The sequence below is a fragment of the Gymnogyps californianus genome, chromosome 4, assembly GCF_018139145.2.
Source record: "Gymnogyps californianus isolate 813 chromosome 4, ASM1813914v2, whole genome shotgun sequence".
NCBI classification, from domain to species: domain Eukaryota; kingdom Metazoa; phylum Chordata; class Aves; order Accipitriformes; family Cathartidae; genus Gymnogyps; species Gymnogyps californianus.
This window is the reverse complement of record NC_059474.1, coordinates 10,993,576-11,019,673: the sequence shown is the minus strand read 5'-3', so window position 1 is coordinate 11,019,673 and position 26,098 is coordinate 10,993,576.

Below are 26,098 nucleotides of genomic sequence, written 5' to 3'. Positions count from 1 at the left end.
GCCAGTTCTCTTGCTGGGAATATATTGGCCTTCTAAATTTTACAACTCTCTATATGTAATAGCAGTTTCTATATATGTTTATTAATTATTTCAGAACTGACCTGTGAAAAACAAATGCTATTTTGTTCCAGTAGTGGTCAGTTCCAACAATCAGGTGACAGCAGACTCATCCCTACTGTTTCAAGTAGCTGATTTCTGTATTTCAAGATTGCTTTTATTGGCTTGGCTGCTGCTTATGATCAGAAGACAGCCAGTCCCCATCAAGTGCTCAGAGTGTTTTTTCAAAAAGCAGTTGCTTCCAGTAGTGTTTGAAGTCATTCACTATAGATTTAGATCACAATGTACAATACGCCCCTTGCAAATGACAGACTATGACCATGTTGGATGCAATAAGCCTATTCTTGAAACACATCATTTGAAGTGGTTTTCTAGCTAGACTTACTTAGGAAAGGTTATTATTGCTAACAAAATGCAAGCTTCACATTCAGGGTGTCTTGAACCACTAAGAACCTGTTTTTGAATGGTATATGCTACTATTGCTTCAAGAGGCTTTTGTTTGTTTATCTCTTGGAGCTGTACCTATTTACAGCTGTGGAGAATCAGGACTACAGCGCTTCTGCTACTGTCATTAGGAAAGATTTCTGCCCTCTTGTTTGCAGTACCTCCCCCTCCTTCCCAGGAAATTATGTCTGATACAGATACACACTTTGCTGTTCTTTGGTTTTGCAGCTTTCCTCTTCTCTGCAGATCTTTTTCCCTGAACAGTGATCCTACTTTAGATGTGAGTTATCTTTATCACCATGTCCTGGTTTCGGCTGGGACAGAGTTAACTTTCTTCTTAGTAGCTGGTACAGTGCTGTGCTTTGGATTTGGTGTGAGAATGATGTTGATAACACGCTGATGTTTTAGTTGTTGCTAAGTAGCGCTTATCTTAAGCCAAGGGCTTTCAGTCTCCCGTGCTCGGCCAGCAAGCAGGTGTGCAAGAAGCTGGGAGGGAGCACAGCCGGGGCAACTGACCTGAACTAGCCAAAGGGGTATTCCATACCATGGAACGTCATGCCCAGTATATAAACTGGGGGGAGTTGGCCGGGAGGCGCGGATCGCGGTTCGGAAACTAACGGTATCGGTCAGCGGGTGGTGAGCAATTGCATTGTGCATCACTGGTTTTTTTCCTTCCCCCCCCCCCCTTTTTTTTTGTTGCATTCCTTTTCATTACTATTATTATTATATTTCATTATTACTATTGTTAGTATTATATTTTACTTTAGTTATTAAACTGTTCTTATCTCAACCCATGAGTTTTACTTTTTTTTCCTTTGCTTTCCTCCTCCTCACCCCACTGGGAGGGGGAGGGGGAAACGGCTGCGTGGTGCTGAGTTGCTGACTGGGGTTAAACCACAACACACCACTTCCAAGCCCTCCAGCCATCATTTTCATCCTGGATGCAATCATTAAAAAGAAAAATAATCAATCATGTTCAGTAGCAAGTTTATAAACGAAACAGTGCATGATTTTAGAAGCCAGCAAGCTCTGCTCATCACCTTTCAATATCTCTGCTGTGCAAAGTCCTCCTTATCTGACCATGATTGAGACTCTTTGTCCTCTCAGCAACAGCACAATAACATACAGTAGGGAAAACAGACCCTGGTGCTCCAAGGGAAGGTAACCACTAAAGGAAGAGGTCATTGAGGGACGGGGCTTTTCTCCCATGTTTCAAATCCCCAGAGAATTGAAACAGGCCTAGATTAACCTGAACACCTATAATAGCACCACAGCTAATGATCTGAGCACAGGGAGATAGTAAATTCAATGCTTCATTGACTTAAGCACTCACAGCAGCAGCTTTCTATTCTGCAGAAGAGGAATAAAGTTCTAGAAAGTCCCTTCCCCTGCCTTTGCTCCCTCTGGTCCTAGTTCATAAAATAAGCTGCTACTTTGTGGAAACCTTTGTGCAACAGTGAAGGCACCTGAAAAGAAACTTGACACGGGGGCCTGTGGCGACCAGACTCTCTCCGATAAACCCCACAGTGCAATGTGTATTGGAAGAGGATTTTCCAGACCATGGGGAAGGTTGCTGAGCATTGTGCACGTGCCCTTCCTCCCTCCACCTACCATACAGACACTGCTGACTGCATCCCGTTGCATACCAGGGTGAAAGGGAAGATTCCTCTTGTTCACACTCCGCTTGAACTAATGAAGAGAAAAACATGAAATAGGAGGGAAATTAAACATTTGGAAGCAAAAGCTTTCTATTAAGAAAATAATCACCACATTTAATGGAATTTTGTCATCATTGGAAGTCTCAGAAAAGACATGAAGAGTCAGTGACTGTGTGCTACCTCTGAGACTGCTGGAAGCAATGAATGACAGTGCAAAACATGCAAGAAGAAATCTTATGTCAACTATAACAGGAATAAAAAGATACCACAGAGGATTATGCAAATATATTTTAATCTTGTGATTTTTTTATCTAGGAGAAAAGTAGTGGGGAGTTTTATCTACAAAATAAGACCAGAAAAATAATTGTAATAAAAAAGTCAACCAGAAAAAATCTAGCTCCTGGAATGTTTTCTTTTTCACTTTGGTATGAAAGCTTTCTCCTGGTGAAAAGATTCCACAGCAGGGAGTGTGCCTATTTTAAGTGCCTGCAGTGTTAGGAGTTGAAACTTGTGACATTTGAAAAAAAAAGAATGAAGGAAAAATTTGAATGGTTTGGAAATGCATATTACATTTACCTATGCATTATTCATTAGTGTATTGGGTTTGTGAGGCAAGGTTTTGGTAGTGGCGGGGCTACAGAGGTTGCTTCTGTGAGAAGCTGCTAGAAGCTTCCCCTATGTTTGATAGAGCCAATGCCAGCTGGCTCCAAGACGGACCCACCACTGGCCAAGGCCGAGCCCATCAGCAACAGTGGTAGCGCCTCTGGGATAACATATTTAAGAAAGGGAAGAAGTTACTGCACAGCAGCAATTGCAGCCAGACAGAGGAGTGAGAAGATGTGAGAGGAACAGCTCTGCAGACACCGAGGTCAGTGAAGAAGGAGGGGGAGGAGGTGCTCCAGGCGCCGAGCAGAGATTCCCCTGCAGCCCGTGGGGAAGACCATGGTGAGGCAGGCTGTCCCCCTGCAGCCCATGGAGGTCCACAGTGGAGCAGATATCCACCTGCAGCCCATGGAGGACCCCATGCCGGAGCAGGCGGATGCCCGAAGGAGGCTGTGACCCCGTAGGAAGCCTGCGCTGGAGCAGGCTCCTGGCAGGACCTGTGGCCCCATGGAGAGAGGAGCCCACACTGGAGCAGGTTTGCTGGCAGGACTTGTGACCCTGCGGGGGACCCACGCTGGAGCAGTCTGTTCCTGAAGGACTGCACCCCGTGGAAGGGACCCATGCTGGAGCAGTTTGTGAAGAACTGCAGCCCGTGGGAAGGACTCATGTTGGAGAAGTTCATGGAGGACTGTCTCCCATGGGAGGGACCCCACACTGGAGCAGGGGAAGAGGGTGAGGAGTCCTCCTCGTAAGGAGGAAGGAGCGGCAGAAACAGCGTGTGATGAACTGACTGCAACCCCCATTCCCCGTCCCTCTGTGCCACTGGGGGAGAGGAGGTAGAGAAAATTGGGCATAAAGCTAAGCCCAGGAAGAAGGGAGGGGTGGGGGGAAGGTGTTTTTAAGATTTGGTTTTATTTCTCATTATCCTACTCTGATTTGACTGGTAATAAATTTTTTTTTTTTTCCACAAGTTGAGTCTGTTTTGCTTGTGATAGTAATTGCTGAGTGATCCACCTGTCCTTATCTCGACCCACGAGCCTTTCGTTATATTTTCTCTCCCTGTCCCGCTGAGGAGGGGAGTGATAGAGCGGCTTTGGTGGGCACCTGGCATCCAGCCAGGGTCAACCCACCACAATTACCAATTGCTTGCCTGCCTTTGGGCTGCAGTGGTCTCAAGTGGGACGCTAATCCCATGCCTGCAGTTACCTGCCAGGACAATCAAAGGTTACCAGACCAAAATAACAAATTAGATGTCCTGAGTTGTCCAGGCAGAAGTGGAGGCTTCGGTAAAGCTGGTACGTCCTCTTCCCAGGAAGGTCTGGTAAATTAGGTCCCACCTCCACTCCAACCATATCTGTATTTCCCAAGTAACCAGGCACCTGGTAACTACACAAAGCCAACATTTACTGTGCTCTGGGAAAAGCACCTCCTTCCGAAATACCCCAGTCATGCATCCACTTTCCACAGCAGAATAACACCTTTCCCATCACCTGCATAATTTCACCATGGTATCTACGCTTGGTACTGGCTCAAACCGTCATATAAGTGGTACCACTCAGCTGGGCTGCCCTTAAAAGTCTACGTGAACCAGTTACAATTGACTACTTCAGTTCTCTCATCTTTCATGTCTTACTCTTTTCTCCCACCTAGAGTTTTCTTCCAGATGAAATGCAGCAAGTTCCCTACAGGGAGTGACCTCAAAGGACAGGATTAGCTCATGGTGCAGAACTGCACCATTAGTAGTTTCCTGGGTGGACAAGTCACTGAGGCAAAGAGTGGCTGCAGTTTCTGTTATAGCTTTTCTAACCACCTTTGTGAAGTGCTTTGCACTCAAAAAGAACTGGATAAAATATAGGTGTCATTGCTATTATTTTCTGTTAGCTGCTTCAGCGTGAGTACAAATGTGGCCCTAAATTCAGCAGCCATCACTTTATACCCTCAGTAAGTCTTCAATTGCTTGTCCCTACCTTAATACACATTAGAGATCCCACCTGGAGATTTCTGTTCCCACCTAAGACAGTTTATATGAAAGTAGGAATGAAGGTAGGAAGGAACAGTGGCACATGAGCTATGCAGTACATCACTGCCACAGACACAGATCTGCATAACAAAGAGCTTTGTGCCTCTTATGAAAAGTGAATTATATGAAGCTCATACAATTTTAACCCTACCAGCTATAACATTTCTTTTAAAGCCTACATGTCAGTTTGGATAAATTACTTTGGAGAAGCAGGAATCTTGTGAGTCTCATCACTTATTTCTGGGGGTGGCAGGCTGTAAGACACTGCTATGCTACAACAGAGTAAAGAATGTGCACCTCTTCACAGCTACGAAACAGAAAATACATTGCATTCAAATATGATTTTCCTGGAAGATTAGCAAACTTATTAGATAATGGGACACTTGAATGTGCATTTTAATAGGATAAAAAAATAACATTGGTGAATGTCTGGTAGAAAACATTTATTGCAAAAGAATTTAAAAAAGGAGAATTTAGGAATTGCCAGACCATTAGTCAATCTTTTCCAACATCACTGCTCTGAAAGGAGCTCGTTTCAGAGCCTTCAGATTAAAGACTAAAATATATCTACAGCATGATATACCTAGATGCTATACCATGATGATATGCCTGGTTGATATACATTAATGTTATAGTTATACCATGATATACGTAGATATCTAGATATAATATGATATACTGAGGTACGGCCAGCGGGTAGATGCCTATTTACAGCAAGCAGACAATCAGCCCCATGGGATTATCTCCTCCCAAACATCTGTATAACCTCCTACTGTGGGATGTTCCATTACAGACTCTGATAGGAGTTAAATTTTGCATAAGGAAAACAAGAAAGAAGGAAGGAAGACGCATCATTCTAATTAGCAGCCAGCCAGCACAGTGCCAAGGCTCAAGATTTCCATCAGGGTAGCATACGTGAGCAAGAACCTGGCCAGAAGCCATGGCATGCAGAAAGCACAAGAGTCCTATGGCTGATGGAGGGGCAGTGATGTGCTCTGCTGCTGGAAAAGGTGAATGGAAGCATTATCAGAACTATTTGAGCCACTTGCATTGCTTTGGTAGCCGTGGCTGTAGGGCGAGCCTCTGTTCTAGCTCTTCCACACTACACTTCTCTACATTAACTACATGATCTCAAGACACTTACCAGCCACCAATGCTTTGTGGTATTACCCCTCATTGCCTCTTTGTCTTTACCTATGTAATGCCATGTCTCTTCCAGTGTCCTCTGATCACATTTTTCTAATTAAAGCCACTTCACCCTCTGAAGTATGTATTTACTCAAAGAACTGTGTTCTATTGCCTCTATTTATCCATACCCCAGAGCATGCTTGCCAGTACTTCTACTTGGCAGCTGTGTGTACATTTTTTAAATTAATATCAAAAAACAAATAGCTGAGGCAGGAGAATGTGCTGGCAAGATTAAATATGAAGAATTTAGAACTGATAGGACATTGTGACAGACTTGAAATTTTGCTATAATATATTTTAAATATAGTACAAAAAACAATCTACAATTAAATCCAAGGAGAAGACAAGAGTGACTTATTCTGTGTAACTACCTGACTTAAGTATCAAAGCTAGCAATTTTAAGGCTAAAAGAAATACTTTTACTTACATAAATTGTTCTGGGAGCTACTTTGTTCACTGGTTAAAATAAATAAATAAAGATAGACAAATAAAAACCATACTATATTTCCTGCCTGAAATCCTCTAGTTTCAGCCTGCAAATCCTGGATCTTGGATTTGCTACCTGGAGCTACCTACAATCAGACTGCTTCTCACACTAATTAAGGCTTTAGCCGCCTTCTAGATAAACTGAGTAGACTGAACTTCTGGATCATTTCACAGTCAGCTGTTGTGAAACGATATATTGTGAAGGGATAAGGTGAAGTTGTAAAAGAAGACGAGTGAAAGGTGATTTCTGAAGATCATTAACAAGAGGTTCACTAAAGAAACAGGGGCTGCTCCTTTCGTCATTATTGCTGTACTGGTGTAACACACACAGTCCCAGTTCACTGATGTGGCCACAGCTGCATAGCATTTTTCTGCCCCATTCCCACTAAAGCTAGCTCTAACCTATTTCCCAACTGAGGCTGATGGGCCCTTGCTCTCCCCATAAACTGCTGACACACCACTATAGCAAAGTCCTTGCTTGACAAATGTGTAATAAAGTCCTATTGGATGTGTCAAGCACATTAATCCAATGTACAGAAGTATCTCCAGTACTGGAAAACATGCCCAAGGAGTGGCAATCTGTGTCACCCCTGTGTATAAAACACATCACAGGAAAGGAGCATCACCTTAGTTGCTTAGCAGTCACAGAACCATGCATCACACCGCTTCTTCAAGCTTATATACAAAACATGCCTGTATTGATAAAATACATCAGTGTGACATATTAGACCCTGGTTCATCTCCCACTGAAGTCAACAGAAAGAGTGTTTTAGGTTTGACAGATCTCATAAAAGTATTTGGTTTTGTGCACTTTGACCTGGAGTCACATTCATTTGAATGCATATTCACGTAAGCCAACATTACACTTCGCCACTTTTTGTCAAAAACTAAAATCTGGAATGAGAATCTCTGTAAGGAACTGTAAGCCATACCAAATGTAAAGAAAAGCAGATGGCTGTCTATACTGGGAATTAGAACTCTGAAGCCTCATAACAAAAATATTGCTAAGCCATTTAAAGATGGGTTTTCATTTTAGCAGTATTTCCCTTCCTTTCAAAACTGTTCAGCAAGAAATAAACAAACATTTTTTTTTAACTGATGCTTCCATCTTATTTTAAAAGGACAACTAAATTTCCAGACACAAATTGAGAAAAATTTATTCTGAAATATTTATTGGAATATACTCACTGTTTTCCAAATAGTCAAGTTTCCTGATACTTGTGTTTACAGTGCTTCTCATACACCGGGCTCTGCCCCTTGCTGATTACTAAGCACCGTTATAGAACAAGCAATAAATAACAGCAGCAGCTTACTTCACGTATCTCTGTACAAGTTTTCACTTTACATACTTAACTATATAAATCATGGCTTTATGGTTCTGTGTAGAGGATTAACTGGAAAATTAAAGTCCTACTCTGGGCACTCAAATACTCATGTATTTTCTTTTGGTGTCCAAGCCCTATCTGGGAACTGATGCGATCTCATTATAGTTCCACAAAGTTTTAGATTTTTACAAGCATCTAAATTGCTTTAAGGTGAGCCAGCACTTTCTTGTATTTAGCATCATTTGTGACACTTCATAAAGTATTTGGTCCCCAGTAGTATACTCACAGGATGGGAGAGGCAGTGTTTGTGCCATACGGTTATACACAAATTTTGTATCTTCCTTAGAGGGAAATGTGGTTACGGCTCTGCAGGGGATCATAGCTGAAACTGCAGTGATCAATGTCAGAATCAGAACAAACATATGAGGCTGTCACACCTCAGGAACAGAGAAAGGGCTTTTACAGCAAAATGAAGTTAAACTTCTAATTAAGTTTCTCCATATGTAATATCACATCTATCGCCTACAATAAAACCATTAACAGGGCAGTAGTGTCAACTCTCTGAAAATCATTTGCAGAATCAACCACCATTATCTGCCCTAAAGCTTTCACTTTTGACTAGAGTCTTGTGAGTCTCTTTCAATTGCTCTAATTCAAAACAGGAATGAGACAATATTACCATGGTATGGTCACAGCAATTTTATTTTCAGAACACTGTTATTTCTAGAATAATGTTTCTGGGCTCTTGGGAGAAAGCGTAAAACCTCAAAGTTCAAATATGATAAATCAAAATATTACTCTAGTTAAGTCCTCTCTGTGACAGTAGTCATTCTGTACATTTGTTCTGTGCATTTGGGATAATCTGATTAACATTGTGCTGTACCTTGAAGTTTGCATTATCTTCTCGGAAATTTCAACATCTTGGCAGGCTTCTCTGTTTCAGTGTTTGCTTCCAGGACAATTTATTGCAGCTGAAGCTCCTGAAATGAAGTACCCATCTATTGACGTCAATGAGAAAGTTGCCATTGTCTTCAACAAGCCCAGAATTTCATATTCATCTCCTCTGAAGAAGAAATATTGCTTGCATCTGGCAAAAATGCAGTGCACTGGTCCAACATTATGAAGAAAGGTAGTATTGGGTGACATCAAAGGTCCATGTGGCCTAATAGTCTGTCTCCACAAACCACTAGCACCAAAATTCAGTACAAGTATGCTTTACCCTGACTTTCCACCTTCTAACTGTCTCCTCTTCAGGGGATTCCTGGGCTATGTGTGCTTTTCTGTGCATTTAGTTACCCTCAGTGAAGCTCTCTTCCATGAAATTGTCCAGTCTCTCTCTGAGCCCATAGTAAATTCCTTTGAATCCAGCAGCCACAATGTCCTGGACAAGGGCATTGACAAGTCTACAACCAACCATGCAATGAACTGCTTCCTCCTGTCTGATTAGAACTTGGTTCCCATTATTTTCTTTGAATACTCTTTTTATATAAAGAGACAGAGAAAATTCCCCATCTATTTCTCCAAGCTCGCTGTGATTTTGTGGCTCTCACCCCAATTGTCTCTTTTCCAGTCAGAAGATTCCAAATTTACCCAACTGTTCCTTGTACAGAAGCCATATCATGCCTTTGATCCTTGTTTGCCTTCCCTGAACTTGATCATGCCAAACCCTGACCTTCCTACCAAGTGGTAATACCAATTTGGAGCCCATTAGGTGAAGTTCACACAACTTTTTCCTACATTCATCAATTTATCTACATCAAATTCTATCTGACATTCTGTTGACTGGTCATTCAGACCTGTTCTTTCCGCCGTTCCTCACAGTCAGCTGTCACTTTTACTACCAGGAATAACCTACTACCTCTGCAAACTTCGTTAACCATATTGTTCATGTCCTTTTCCGGGTGACAAGAATAAGAATTCCCAGGAGCAATTTGGTGGGAATGCATAAAGAACAAAGTTTGGTTTGGCTATGAGTTTTAATATACTGTGAATATCAAAAGGCAACGGGCAAGATTTATCCTAGTAATTCCATGCACTTGACTTCGTTTGCCTACTGCCACCATACAGGCAAACATGCCATTGTGAAAACGTCATATTGTCTAAAGAGTGTTGTACATAAGGTATAAAAAAGAAAACCTGAAACGATTGAGCTGATTGTGCATAGAGAAGACAAGAGTGAAAAAACTTAATGGTCTTCTAGTTTTGTTACAACAAAAATGAAGACAGCAAACCGTTAATTCTCGTCCACTGAGGATAGGACAGGGAGTAATGAACTTAAATTGCTGCAAAGGAGAAAATGCTTTATCATTCAGGATAATTAAAAACTGGAAAAGACTGCCTGGAAAACTGGACCTGACATCACTGGAGGTTCTTAAAAAAAGCTTAGACAAGTATCTGCTAGGAAACAGTGTAGCTGTATTTTTCATCTCAACTTGGGGCCGTGAATGGAATGGGGTTAAACAAGCAGGCTTGCCTGAACTCATCATCTTCCCAGTGAGGAAATATGGCAGAAGCATTCAAATTTCCTTGGTTAACAGAAGGATTTAGGCCCTCTGCAAACATGAGCTGGTTTTCAGAGGGGCTGAACTCTCTCAGCTTTCACTAGCTTATAAACAACATGTAGCTATTCACAGTCTTTGACACCCTGGACTTGTTCTCCTGCTTTGAGGGCTACCTAAACCTGATTCTACCTTCAGCTACACAGAAATTAATTATTTTTTCTCTAATAATGTTCAGACAGGCAATTCATTTTACCCGTGAGATGAGGACACAGGAATATTTCAACCTTTGGCTGATATGATGTTTGAGGAAGAAAAGTGTTTTCCATGGTTTAGCTCCTGAGACAGAAGGGGGTTGTGGTGAACCTTGTATCTCTCTCTTTGTTTTGTAGAGGTGGTTTTGTTACTTTTTTCATCCTGTTTGAGATCTAGAGCATAAAGTCCCTTAAGAAGAGAAGGTAACCTTCTTTTTTATTAATCAGTAGATTTTGTGGTGTGGAGAAGCAGACAGCAAGGATATATCTGCCTTTGTGGGTGCATTACATAAATAATGCTAAATGGAAAACATGTAGATTGTGCTGAATGCTAACTAAACAAGGACTGAAAATCTCTGTACCTCCCAAGCACTTGTCAGTACAAAGGCAGGAAAATACAATTACTTCTGTTCTGAATATCCCAGACAAATGCAGACACTCAACCTGGACATCTGCACGTTTATGTGATAACGATGAGTAAAAAAATACCTGTAAATTTTAGACATTGCCATAAACAAAATGCAGCAAAGTATCTCTGCATTACTCATAGGATATCACAAGATGCAGTGAGTTCCTCTCAGAGATTAGGATTCAGTGCAAGGAAGCAAATAGTTGAGTGTTTGTAATACCTGCATTTGAACACCTGCAGTTTCAGGAGTGGAGGGAAATCTTTTAGATGAGAAGTTTAGATGAGGAGGAAAAAAAGAAAAAAAAGAAGTGCAATGAGAAGCAGATCCAAATATCCAGACAGTGCAAACTGTAACAATGCCGCTGAAGTCAATCAACCTCTGACAACTTGCAAAAGCCAAACTGCTGCTCTAGAATATTCTCTGAACACAAATCGTTTGTATTGTGCTGTCTCCCTTTATCAAAGCAGAAATTGCTCATGGAGTCAGAAAACTTATTAGCTCTGAAACAGACATACTTCCATCAGCTTTGGGAAGATTTTGGACAAGTGCATGCTCTATAACTCTGAGAATTCAGCAGGCTGTTTCTGAATTGGGACTTTTTTTGGTAAATTAAAACGTCTGACAGGTATTAATGAGAGTCTGCAACATTCTTCTGCCTCAGCTGGCAAGCTGGATGGTCCTAGAGTTGTGATACAACTGAAGTATGTGAAATGAAACCTAACTTCCAGTTCATCTGTCAGTTACTGAAGCAGTGTAAAAAAGGTCTCAGCTCCTGAAAATGAACATGCCATGGATATAGATATGCAAATGAATGCCTACCTTTTGGGAAGGACACGTTAATCCTTCAGTTGACTTCAAGCATTAAACTGAAATGCTATCTTGACTTTTCTTCTCTTCACTAAAGCTGGAAGCTGTGAATCTGATAGAAGGCAGGGTCCCTGACAAGATTTCAGTCTCTCTGATAAATGTAATTGTGTTGACATAATATGTTCGGATCTCCGCAACACATTTCACTTAATGCCACATAACAGTCTGATTTTAAAAATTTGGCACTACCTAAAAATTAATGTTGTCTTTATCAAATTGATTGAAAACATTCAAATTATGGTTAATGGAGTCACCAGCACATAAGGATGTTTGCAGGAGAGAGCCAAAAAAAAAAAGAATCCTGGATGATGTTGTTACTCATTGTTACAAATTGTTACAAATAGAAAATCAGTTATAAGTTTGAAAGTGGCAGAGTTTATTAGACACTAAGCCAAAGCAATTAACATTATAAACAATCACTTCACTACTGATGCAGAAATGGTTTTGCTTTTAATGATAACAACAAGTGTTCCTACTCTGAAAGACCAGAAAGGACCTTTGTGAAACCAACTTCTAACTTTCTGCATAAGGCAGACTAACAAACTTCCCTGATTTTAATCATGACTGAAGCAGAGCACACCCTTTAGAAAATATGCATTCTCACCTTACAATTGCCAGTGATGGAGACTCCATCAAACACTTCATAAATTGCTCTATTGACTAGTTGTCCTCATTTGTTTTAGTAAAAAACAAACATGTACTCACTCAAAATACAGCTATGATCCTCATATGTAGCCTAAATGGAATTACGCTCAAACCTCCAGGCTTCTGGTCTGGCAGCGTTATTTGCCTGCTTGACAGAAGACTCCTGGCTACAGTCAATGGTGTTTGAGCAGAAGTGATAGAATAAGTACGAGTTAGTGCACAGCAGCCTCTGTGACTTTCAGAACAGGAGTCCCTTGCACTCTTGCTGCCTTCTGCAAGACAAAATAAAATGGGAATGGATGAATCCTATGCTGTGGAGCTATAGCACGTTGCCTCTTGAGAGGCCAGAGTCACCTTATAGAAAAAATCTTTCACTTTGCCTTCCCCTAGTGCCAGAACCCAGCATACATTGCCAGGAGTGCAGAGGTCTCACGTGATAAGAATTGGTTTTGTCACCTACATAGACTTGCTCTTTTCTTTGCTTGCTATGTAGGCAGAAGAACTAAAGGACTGAGTATATGAGAGTCAAAATATATGCCTGCACTTAATAGAGGAACATGTGCCAAAACAGTGTAAACTTTTTAACTGCTCTAAATTATATGAATACTTCTTCTAAAAGCATTGTGTAATCCACTAAAATCCAAAAATCTATATACTCATCTCAGAGAAGAAATGTACTGTTGTAAGCCATCCTTTTTAGATAAGGAAATAACAAATATCTGATAATTAAATACATTAACAGTATAGCAATGCTCACTGGGAATGTATTGACTGATACTCAAGATGGCAAAAACAGCATATCAAAGTGAGAGGCTCAAAAGCCTAGGAGAAAGAGTAAACAGAATTACGTTAATAACTATTGACAGGGGTGAAGAATTTTATATTGCACAGAGATTTTCTAATTTGTTAACTCAGCCTGGCAGAACTGACAAAAATTACATTACTAGACAGCATTATCTCATGACACATCTGTCTGTGTTGCTTTGAACCTTACACATTTGACTTTTCCATTCTACCTAATGACTAAGAGGATATTTATTTAAAACTCCAATACAATTTTGATCTTTGTGATACCAAGTTAGAAGAAATAAATTACATTTTTGTAAACTATCATGTTTGCATAGTTATTAATGGACATACCTAAGCACTCTGCATTTTTAATTGGTTAAAAGCAACTATAAAACAATGTACATATTTTAAGCATTAAAGCATATTCCTGCAAATTACATTTAACACTTCAACCATAAAAAGACCTTTCACTCGATGCAGAACAGCTATTGCGATCTAATGTGCTATCATTGTGACTTTTCTCTTTTGAAATCTCTAAACATTCCCCTGAGGTCAAATTCTTTGGCGTAAATCACGAATACATTTGTTTTTACGTTGATCTTCACTAAAGCCTGTTATCTACAAGAAAGTACAGTCTAAAGCCTTATGAAGAGTTCAAATATACCAGAGACCTCATTTATTGGCTGGGTACATAGTAATAAAATAAATTGTAACGATTGTTGCCTTTCTGAAATTGTGATGTACTTAGACTTGTATAGGTTGGTTTCCAGAGCTCTTATGACTTTAATAGGCCCCATTTCTGTGAGTTGTAAACTTCTGCCTGAGCTGATTTTTGGCATGTTGTTCTGAAATGGCAATAATTTGGCTGGGACAGAATACAATAAATGGTAAAATGGATGACTTACCAGGAGGGCAATTGCTCATAACAGATTAATGGACATGCTTAATATTTCTGTAAAGTTAATATCTCTTAACGCATACAAAGTGTCAGTAACCTATTTTTGCCACACATTTTTGCTCTGAAACCCGCTATGGGAGTGGGTTCAGCCTTGCTGCTGAAACTTCTCTTGTAAGAGCAGGGGATATTAACACGTACACCTGAATCTTTCCTCAAGGGTCTAGTTTTAGACACAGAAAGGCAGAGTTGATACAACAGAAGACAGCAGAATGTGGCAGGAAACGTTTGCAATTGCCCATTTGATCAGTAGCTTATATAGCTATCTGACACTATCCTGAAACCTTTAAGATTTTTTATACATGTTGTTTCATACATCTGCCAAATAGCCTTTTTAAAGAATATCTGACAGAGGCATAGACCTGTAAAGAAGCAAAATGATTGCAGGTTTGTTCCAGTCAAGAGGTTGAAAATTGTATTTTTGAAGCATCAGAGGAAAAGCAATACATTCACCTCTCTCATTTTCAACACAGTTGAATCCTCTTTAAAAAGTCAATATAGTGTTCTAAAAGCTGTCTTTATGGCATTTCTTCCTTCTTGAAGGAAGCCTCCCTATACAGTTTCATGATATCAGTATGTCTTCTGGTCCTCCCCACCAAATTCAGGCAGGTCACTTACCTAGACAGACAGGAGCTTTTGGTTGGATTTGCTGTGTTTGATTAAGAAACCACCCTTCTTCTCTCAAAACTGCTGCTGCCGCTGCCCTTCAAATCTTCGAAAAGTATTCTCAAAATTCTGTGGCACACAGAGAACAATCACTTTTGTGTGCTGATCACTCTGACATAATGTCACTTACTAATAAATAGCCTGCTCTGATGTAAATTGAAGTGAACACATAGTCTGCAAGGAAATAAAAAAAAAAAATTCTCAAAAATTAGGATTGTTTGATGGATTTAACTCAAACTTCTTATTCCAGCATTTCCTATAACAATCTAAGTATTCATACTGGAGTGTTTTCTCTGGCAGCATTCACTTTGAAGTAAGGGCATTGAAACGTGTTGCTTTGGTATAAAAGATGATTGCTGTAAAGAGGCACTCACATAAACAGGTGGGAGAAGAAATAGGACAGCACTTCGATTTGTTGTGTACTGGTATACAACAAGTAGTTGCGAAAGGATGTGATCAACTTGAAGCTATTAAAACAATCTTAAAATTGGAGCCTCCAAACCATATTATGTTTGTGCTCGTCAGCTTGGAGTCATTTAGGGTGATCTTGACGATACAAATCCTTTTGGAGATCTTTATTGAAAGAAGAGACCAAGCAAACATGTATTCATTTTGACTTCAAAATTGACCAGGTGGACCACGAAGCACACCTGCTATGAAGGCATGTGAAGCAAGCACTATGTGATGGGTAGCACAGAGTTAGGATTTGGGGTATCTCAGTGTCTTCCCAGCTTGGAGAGAATGAGACAAGATGCTGGGCACATGAGATCTCCCTTGGAATAGTCTTCAGACAAACAGGCTATAATCCCCCATGTTGTGAGCATTCAACTGATAAAATTTATAAAAAGCTTTGAGATTGTTAAACAACAGAGGAAATTTAAATGCAGCTCAGGGGCTAACCTTCTTTTACGCTTTCTTTGTGAGGATTACATAAGTACCAATAAGTTATTACTCATCAATCCTTTTGAAAAGAAAGAAGTACTAGGCCAGTTTTGAAGATGAGGAAAAGACAAAGGTTAGGCTTGGTTTCTATCTCACTAATACCGGTGTATAATGAGTTTAATAGGAACACAATGCCCTTCATATAACCAGGATAGGTCTCTATTGATGTTGCAAGTACACATTCAGATGAAATCAAGAGCACAGCGGAAACAACGAAACGTTTAGGCCTGAATTTCAGAAAGAAGGATCCTCAAATTAGCTGGGTGAAATTAGTTACAATTTATTTTCTAATACATGCAAGCAAAAATTTGCTTTTCCTTTGTATCTGAGGCTGAAAAATCTGGATTCATCTATATTTTAATTGTTACATGAAACCAACCCGCTGTGGTCACTATTATTGCTTTTTATTTTTAATTCTACCTGAGCCTGCTTATGCTTTCTCTCCTGTTCTCTAGCCTTCTCTGGCTTAGATTCTTTTCTTTATTACAGAGAAAGGAGCTTGGCTTTTAGAAAAGAGGAGACATTTCCAGCTGTACCCAATCTGGGTTAAGACCCCAAATCCAGAGCTGAAACAGTTCCAGCTGGCCAAGTAGTTAAAACTCAATAATGTTTCCTAGCTAACTCCCTCACCACAAAAAACTAAACCTATGTGATATTGATGTAGGGCAAGACTGATATCAGTGTAATACAATTATTGGTATACCCCACTATCATTTTGTCCAAAGAAGAATCATGCAGGTTTCTTATGGACAAAGCGTGGGTATTTTGTGACCTGCTTGACCAGATAAACCACACCATTTGCTATGACAATTCATTAAAACTACAGTTTCAGATTTTTCCAACTGGGGTTGACCAAGAAAAGTAAAAAGCAGACTTTTGCTATCATCAGCCTTGCACAGCTGTGGGACAATATCATATCTGAAAACTGGAGGAGAAACAAATTCAAACTAGTGAAGCCCTGGGGATTTCAAAAACATTGCCCGTCATCTCAGCTGGAGCCCTTTCTTAGAGAAGTATTATTACCAAACTGAGTATAAACTGATACAAATCATTCTATGAAACTGCTTGCAAGACATGAACCATCAGATGTGGCTATAAAATCTGCAATTGCAATTTAGGTTAAAGGGTTCTTTGATTGTAATTAAACTCTAATTCCAAGACAGGAAAGATGAATTGTCATGTTCTCCACATCGTATTTAATTTTCAGATGCTGTTCCTTCACCTTTTTCCTCTGGAGGCAAGACTCTGGAGTACAAATTATCAAGAGAGCACTATAATTTTGGATCTGACATAAAAAAATATGGGTGACTCATAGACACTACGCATCTGTTATCATAACCCTAAACACATGATTATCTGGGAGACTGAACTTACAGTTTCTAGGAGAGAAACCTGCAGTTTCTCCTTTGAATAACATTTTAGCTTCGGTAAATAATCACAGGCACACATTTTCAGCTTATGACTACAATCAAGGTGAAGCATAAAGCACTTGGTAAGTGGCAGGTGTCTTTTAAAAAATAAAGATGATCTGAGTTTGAAAGCTAAGACCCAAGAATTTCACAATAAGATGTAAAATAGATCTAATCTTTCAGTAAAGCACTGAATACGGTGCAAAGCCCATAATACTGTCTTAAAATTGAGACTTAGAAATTGAGGCCAAAATTCTAAGATGAGTAAGGAATTGGAGAAAGTCTAAGTGTTGACAGGTATGGCAGGATTCTACTTTTTGGAGTTTTTAAAGAATCAGTCTTGGAACTGATGTTAGCTAATGTTTTCACAACTGACATCAACTAAAAGAAAACTATACCAATGAAGTTTCTTGCTGACACAAAATTTAGACACAATACATGAGTACATCATATGCAAAGAATAGCGTGAGTTTGAGGAAATACGCAAAATACAAATTTCAGACAAAATACAAATTTAATTCCACAGAATAAGATTTTATGGACGCTGACAAGAATTTCCAAAATTTTCTGAGCTGCAGACAATATAAAAGGAAACTGACAGTTTGAAACTAGTTAGGATATGTACTTGATATGTACTTGTGGAAGTAAAACCAGTTTTTAATACTCTGGTAATTATTATTGATATAATTTAATAATTTTATGCTGTGAACCCGTAACAGAGCTTCATACGCATGCATTGATTAGTGGTTTTATCTAGTTTTGTTACAGGAAATTGTAACTTTAACATTCTTAATCACACTTCATGTCTATTTTTTGACTGATTTCCTTTGGAAATAAGACCTATGATAATATCGTCTGAGTGTCTGCCCTAATAAACTGTGGCACCATTGGTCATTTTTCTGTTCAAGATGAAAGAAGAGTTGACATTTCAAAGATGATTATGCTCTTACTGTCGTCACAAAAAATAGGTGGCCAGAAAGAGAACAGTTTCTTGAAGTATGAACCATGATCTCACACAGAAAATCTGCAAGGCAGAAAGACCTCATAAATTCTCCAGCTGTAGGAAAAGCTTCATGTAGCACTTGCTACCAAAGGACCTAAGACTCCAGTTCTGGAGAAACATCATTCATGTTGCAAAAGATACGGTAGGTATGTCAAAACACAAGAAGAATTTCTGCAGATTCAGTGTATCAGTCATGCAAATTTGCCACCAAGAGGTGAGTGAGTGCTGGTGCTCATTCCTGGTTAAATGGATAGCTTGTGAAGCTCATGGCTGTGAGATACATTTAGGAAATTATGATTTGATCCTCACTTGGAAGAGAGCATATCAATGTTTTAGTGCCTTCCAGGGAAACAGCAACAGCAGACTGAACAATGCATATCATACATCAACATGTTCACTGCTGTGTCTATTTGTATTTTGTGTGTTTACCTGCTTTGCATGCTTCTTTCTCCGAACCATTGAAAATGGTTGCTCTTCTTTTCTTCTTTCCATGGCACTGGAAACAAAACATGGGAGGGAAAGGAGGAGGCTGCCTAAATTTCCTGTTATCTAATCTAATACTTACATTGTTGGCTTACAGTGTTTGTATAAGAACCTCACAGGTACCATAAATTATACGATGCTGTGGGATTGATTTTTAATTATGTTTAATTTGCTAATGGTGCAGAGCTAAGAAAGAGGTTTTTGTAAAGTATGTTCTGATATCTGAATAGGAAGGAATCAGTTAAAGACATAGTTTAATGTACATCTTAATTTGGAAGTGAACAGGGTGGACGAGAAGGGTCAGTACCAGCTTATACAGCCCAGAATATACAAAAAATAACCAGCCAAGTTAATACCTGAATACTTTCTAAGCATCCAAACAGCCTTCAAAGTTACAGTGCAAGTGACTACCCAAATCAGAGACTGGGATTAACAGGTAGCATTTTAGTAAAGGGAGTCTTCCTAACTCATCCTCAAATGCCACAGCTGCATTTAGAGGGAACAGGAAAACCTCATAAGTATATTTTGTGAGGTGCTTACCCAGAGATGGGATACAATTGGCAAATTACACAGTGGAAAGTTCTTGCAGCTTACCAGCTAAGACATATTTTTACAAGTTTTTAGAATTCTGTGTGGAAGATACAGGAACAGCTCATGAGGATTTGTGTTGTTTAATACATTCTAAAATTGTGTTTATAACCTGTAATTTAACATTTTGCTTTCCTGGAACAAGCATCATCTTTTCTTCCTTACACCTGCTGGGTCTTGAATGTCCATGTAAAGCTAATAAAGTTACGACACGTCCCCCTTTGGGGCAAGAAAACTAAGTAATGTCTTGGTGATGGTGGTGGTCTGGAAAAGCATATTTAGTACCTTAAGAATCTGTGCGTGTTTCCTGCCCCACTGCAAAGACTAGGGTAGAGATCAGTGCTTCAAGGGGTCTGAGGAAGAATCTACTTAGAAAGTCTGATGCAGACTGTATAAATTTGCACAACACAGGGACATGAACTAAGAGAAAATGTAGGTTCATAATAGTGACATGGTCAAAAATAAGATTAACACACTGTGGAATACTTAAGAAGAGTGGTTAAGGTCCCATCACCAGCACTATTACAGGTAGGTGAGACAAAATACTGTGATTTGTATTTCAATGCTATGAAAGGAAGGTGGTGCAATGGTTATGGTACAAGGCTGAAGTTAGGAACCTGTGGAGCAATTCATAAATTTGTGACAGATGTCCTATGTTTGCTTTGGGACTGCAACTATAAAAAGGCTGAGATGCCTTCTTGCAAAATTCGGCCCCTCCAAACTCCTGCTCAGTTTCCATCTGATCCTGAGGGTGCTTAAAATGGCCGGGACTGCCTATGTCTTGATAGACACATGAAGGTAAGTACATATCCCAGCTCTTAGCCCCATTGAACTTACTAGGTAGCACAGCCCCCTTCGTGTTTCACTTGCAGTATGGCTGATATTCTCAAATAAAACCAGTCAAATAACAAAACTGAGCCAGAGAAGGATGCAATCTCTGTCAACTCACTGGTCTGACTGTCAGACTATTCACCTAAGCTATATGTAATTTGTCTTCCTTCCCCACTCCTGTATGAAGATACTCTTAACACACAGCTCATAATTTCTTTAGAAAATAAGGGCTTCTTCAGACCTTCTTACTAAATCTACACTTTTCAAGGAATAATTTAGAATTCTGTTGGAAAAAGGAGACCCTTACCCGTCACATGTTCCCAGTATTTTCTATTAGGTACTCAGCGACTGGAGTCTAGCACTGACATCTCTCGGGGAAGCACCATAGCTACTAAGCTATAAAATCATTCTCACACTTATTTGCCACGGTCTAGTAAGCACTTCATTATTTTAAATACAGTGGAAGTGCAACAGGAGGAATTGAGAGCTATGCCCCGTACTCGGGTCAGGACAGCTCTTGCAAAGCGAGGGCTTCTGCTCTCCTCACAAACTGCCTTTTCGCATGTACTACAGCTTAAAGTAAACTTCCCAGCACAGAGCAGCTAGCTGCAGTAAAGCCACACAATCCTCTGTGCAGATGGCCGATGACTCCAGCTAACTTTGCTGGGACAGGACTGGGACATAAGTAAATGTTCCTATATTTGCTGCCTCTACTAGCAATATAAATACCTGATAGGTATTGTCAGACTCCACTGTGCAGCTGAATCTGTTATAAGAATCACACTTTCCACCAAAAATTCTTGGTTGCTGAAAACTCCTTAATTCTGACTTGATACATTCCCTGAAGGATTCATGGTTGTTATTTTTTTGTTCCAGTTGCTTCCTTGTTCAGCACAAATGCAATGAACAGGCACCAGGCTGCCAAAAAACCTTCATCACCTTCAGTAATTGAGTACTATCTCTTAGGCACCTCAGTACCAGTCATCTTGGGATTAACATTTAGCCCGCAACAAAGTAGCTGAACTTTAATTCCCTTGCTCATGTGAATAAAGCCCCTGAGTCCATGATTAAATCAACCTGTTTTTCAAACACTCAGGAGCTGTGAAGCATGTTTTGTAACACCAGCTAAGCAAACTACTTGAAGGTTTAATTTTCAGTTAAAGCCTCTGCAATGTGGTGTTTCTTTTTCATGTGGGAGACTGAATTGCTAGCTATCCCATCTTTACTTGCCAGTGTCAATATTTTCTTCGGTTTAGAAACAACTGCAGCTCCTACAAATTTGGCAAATCTGTTGAACATCCCATGTGTGTCTCCTAGACTACAGCTAATTAAACATTTCCTTTTTCTCTAATAAAATACGTCTATTAAAAAAGATAATTCTGATGTTTCAAACCTACTGAGAGATTTTTCTGTACTTTGGGTAGATTAATGATCAGGCATATTCTTGCAAAATAATACTACTTCACCAGATGTGTCTTTGTACTTCATAAGGGTCTGTACAAGCTGTAATTTCTGATAAACCAGAAAGACAAAACTGGAACTTGAAATATATGGAGTTATTTGTCTGTGGCTGTAAACATCTTCCACAGTGAATGTTTCCTGCTTAAGATGATCCAAAAGTCCATTTATCATGAAAACCACATCTGTACTTCTTTAAATAAGTCATTCTTTTAACTAGAGAACTAGGCGGTGACACCTGCTTTTAGATGGATTTGTAAAATGAGGTGTTCAGAAACTGCTACATTCACAATACAAAATTAGAGGATTTTTCCAGATGTTTAACTATACTCTTAGTTTCTAGTCTTTGCATTAATATCTCAAAGCAATAATTCAGGTGTCAATAAAGCCAAATATGATCATTCGAGATGATGTAGACCCCTTCCTAAACTGTTTGTGTTGGGAGGACTTTGCGTTTTCCCCACACGCATAATCCTCACGCTTCTAAACCTTCTGCTTGTCTCCAGAGAGCAAAGCCTTAATGTTCTCGGAGATCCTGTGGCATGTTTAATTGGTGAAATATATATTTATATTATGTTCTGGTGAAGATCTAACTTTGCCCCTTTTTGCTTATTTTCAGTAAGCTAAAATGAGTAACTTATACTCTTTGTCTGCAGATACACCATACGCAGCACAGCCAGAAAGCAAACAACAGAGAGCAAGAATAGGAATTTCTTGTCTATATCATAGCACAGCTATAAGTGAATTTTACTGATAATTTCGTACAAGGAACTTCACCGATGTCTTTGGGTCTTCATTTTCAGTCCGTGTTCTGAAGCTGTTCTTTGCAAAATCCTAATGTCAGCTGAATAGTTATTTCACTTCATGGAAAAAATATTCTGTGTTTCCCTACTGTTATATTTAACTACGATGTAAATTTCTACTACAGACAAATCTTTCTAGGTGACAAATAAAGTGCAACAGGAGAGTTCAGTCAATTAATTGGCTTTATTAGCCTGGACATCATTCAGCACCTTGTAGTTTCTTTTTTTGTTTACAGGGAACACACAAAGTATCTTTCTGTGTACCTGCTTCTCCATGCTCCCAAACTAATTGGGCCAATGTCTCACAAATTGCCTAATTGGCTGAACATTCCTAGCCTTCTGATTTTAATCAGGGACACATGGTGCATATCAATAGCCTGCTTCATTACGCCTGAAGAAGATCCAAGCTACTGTCCATTTTCAATTAAATTGTATTTAAAAAGAACAGCAACTTGACCTTTCGGAATACTGCATAATAGGTTTAAAAACTTAAGCAGCTTTTTTTTTTTTTTCTTCCTGGAGTAACTAACTAACAAATAGAAATAAGCACCCCTTACTGCACTATATCACGAAGCAGCAGCCTTTGACACAGTGTTGGATCTGTTACCTACACCTTGTGATGATAAAACACCTGGAAAAAAATCAGTTGCAAAACAGTTGTGTGTCTCTACAGCCTTGGAGCTTCCTGTTAGCATTTTTTTAATAGAAGGACCTAGAAGCCACAAAAAAAAGAGTGGGCCTGACCAAATCGCATGACATGAGAGGGCTCCGATCCCAAAAGGCTCACCCTTTAAGCCAACAACTGTAGGCAAGAGAAAAATGATGAAAGGCCTTGCTAAAGGTAAAGAGCGGGTCAGTGACAGAGCTGGCAACAGAACATGAATCCTTTAATTTCTACAGTGCTGATTCAAATGGTCAATTCTATTTATTTCTCCCTAATTCCAACTCTGATTGAAGCATCTGTTATTCTAAGACTCTCATGACATCCCTGAAAGGCCACAAAACAGCCAAGAAAATTTTACCATCAGCACTATTTTCCTCTACCTTAGATTACAGGGCTTCTTTTTGTCTACCTGTGGTGACAGCAGTTGTCAGCCAGTATAGTTCTGTGCATGAGCCAAAAGGAGAACTGAATTAGGAGCAATACATTAGATAACCAAAGACATCACTGCTCAGGAACTTTTAGCTACTACAGAAGATTTAATAAGCATCCTGTTAACGATTGAATAGAAGACATGAAAAGTTTTTACTGTAAAATATCAGCAGTTCTGGGAAGGCTGAGAGAAAAAGAAAAATCATGCCCTGCCAGTATGTGCTGGCCATATTGTTGAAAACCTCTCTGGTCTCTTAAGTTGATGTGTTGTGTTGAACAGCTGACTGACTAAAGCACATTCTTCGTAACAATAAAAATCTGTAATTCATGTGCCCCAATGTTTAGGAATAATATTTTTCTCCAGATTGAATGCCACTGTGGCTTGTGTAAGTGAAAAGTGACAAAGTGCTATCATGTTTCTAGAGCTCAGGAACAGTCCCCCACACAGTGTGCTTTTTCATCACCAAATGAGATGAAAGCATAAAACAAAAACAAACATGACAACAAAACTCGAAAAAAGATAAAATTATCCACTAAGAACAACAGCCTTAACAAAAGGTACACGGCATCTCTCCAGACTGAGGTCAGAGGTGGTTTTAGTTTATGTAATTGATTATTAGAGACTTCAAATGTCCTTGACCTGTATCAATACTATTCTCTCACCTACAAGAGTAAACAATCACCTATCACTCTCCAGCTAGGAATTCATCTGGCAGAGGCAAGAAAACCAACCTTAATTCAGGTTTAAATAATTTTTTTCTTTATTGACAGATTCTTCAGTGAAAGTCAATCCATTCTTTTTGGAGGTACATTTCCTTCAAACAGTCCCCCCACATGTAGGCAAAGGGCTACTAAAGAAAGAGGGAACAAAATTAAACCTCTCAGAAAAGAAGTGTACAATGTGGACCCTATGGGATATTTATAGAGGGTCCTCCAGGGCCCTGGGTAATCAGAAGCCTAACTTTAAATATTCTAACTTGGGTGCTTGGAAGTACCATTCTATTTTCATTGCTGACAGAGGGACATTTGGACTCTTTTGGCTAAAGTTAGCCTTTGTGAATGCTAATTCTTCTGTCCAACCTACCTTCAAAACACAGACCTTCAAAACCCTGCTGTAGATAGTTGGGTGTGGTTTTTCCAAGCTTAGACCAAAAATATTGTGGATAGTTCAGCTAGACTGCTAAAGGTATCAGGGTCCAAGAGCAACAAGACAAGTTATTCTTTGTTGTTCTTCTCAGGTACTCTCTCATGAGCAACTCACCAGACATACCCAGATCCCATAGCAGCCAGCTGACGCTAATTACATCCAGGCTAGACAGAAAATGCAATTTTTAAGTTAAGGTAATTAGGCATTTCAAAGACTTACCAGATAATATAGTGAGTTTGTTGTCACTGGAAGTCTTGAAACAAAATGTAGTGTCTTTCTAAAAGCCACGTTTCCCATCTCAAGAAGAAGAATTTATGCTGGGATTACGGAGTTCAGTTCTCTGGTCTGGCTTGTACAAGAGGTCAGATGAGCCAATCCTAATGGTCCCTTCTAGCCTCTAAATCAGTGAATAAAGAAACAGCAAATATTTCCATGATTAGCCAGAAAAATACGTTGATTATCTTAAAGAGAAAGAATAAAAAGAATGAAAAAAGTTGAGGTTGCCTACTAACATTCAGAAGTGGGATAGAAATAAGCATTTGAAGTAATAAACATTGTGAATTATTTAAAAAGCAGAAGAAAATCATAAACATCAATAAAGCAGAAAAGTTCTACCAATGCTTGGCCATCTTCTTCATCCTCATGCAGGGCATTATTTTCTGTGGTTTTTATTGTTTTGGCTGATTTGTCCTAAAGGTCACAAAGTAAGTTTATCTTGCCTTCTGCATGAGGCTATTGGACACCTTAATAGATTTCATTATAAGAGCATTTCTCTGACATTCAGTTGACATTTGACTGCTCGTGACTTCTGCTGAGCAACTTCTTGTGACAGAAAATATGTGCAGATCTATCTAGGAATACACTACATGTGTGGCAGAGAGTAGAAAAAAATCTCAGGAAGAAGTAACAACAGAATTATCTTTAACATGACCATTTTCACACATTTTAAGTGTTAGAAAACTGACACTCAAAGACTCAAAGAAGCACTAATCTAATTCTTCTTCAATATTTAAGGATAAGATATCAAAGTCAAGTATGGGATTTTTAATGTATTGGTTCAAGTAGAAAAAGCGGCTATGGAGTAAAGTGAGAAAGGTATTTACCTAAGTACATACAAAAGTGCACAACAGACTTCGGTGACTGGCTCCACTTGTTTTATCTTCACTATACATACAAATTAAGTGATGTGTAAAATGAAATAGAAGGAGTCTTACCTAAGTGTCTAATAGCAAAATGTAGATATCCCCCCCAAAAAACTTACTCAGCTGGGAAAACTTCATCACATCATGGTTTGTATCATCACTGCCCGCGCTTTGCCAGAGACATTGGTTGTCACTCACCAGAAGGAATTCCTCTCCTTTTCTGAGTACTTGAGGATACCAGCTCCCAAAATGACTCCAACAGTTTGGAAGGTGATAATTGCCAGCTTGGGTTACAAGCACTGCAAGGACTTGCCATTTTCCTTGGATTCCTTAC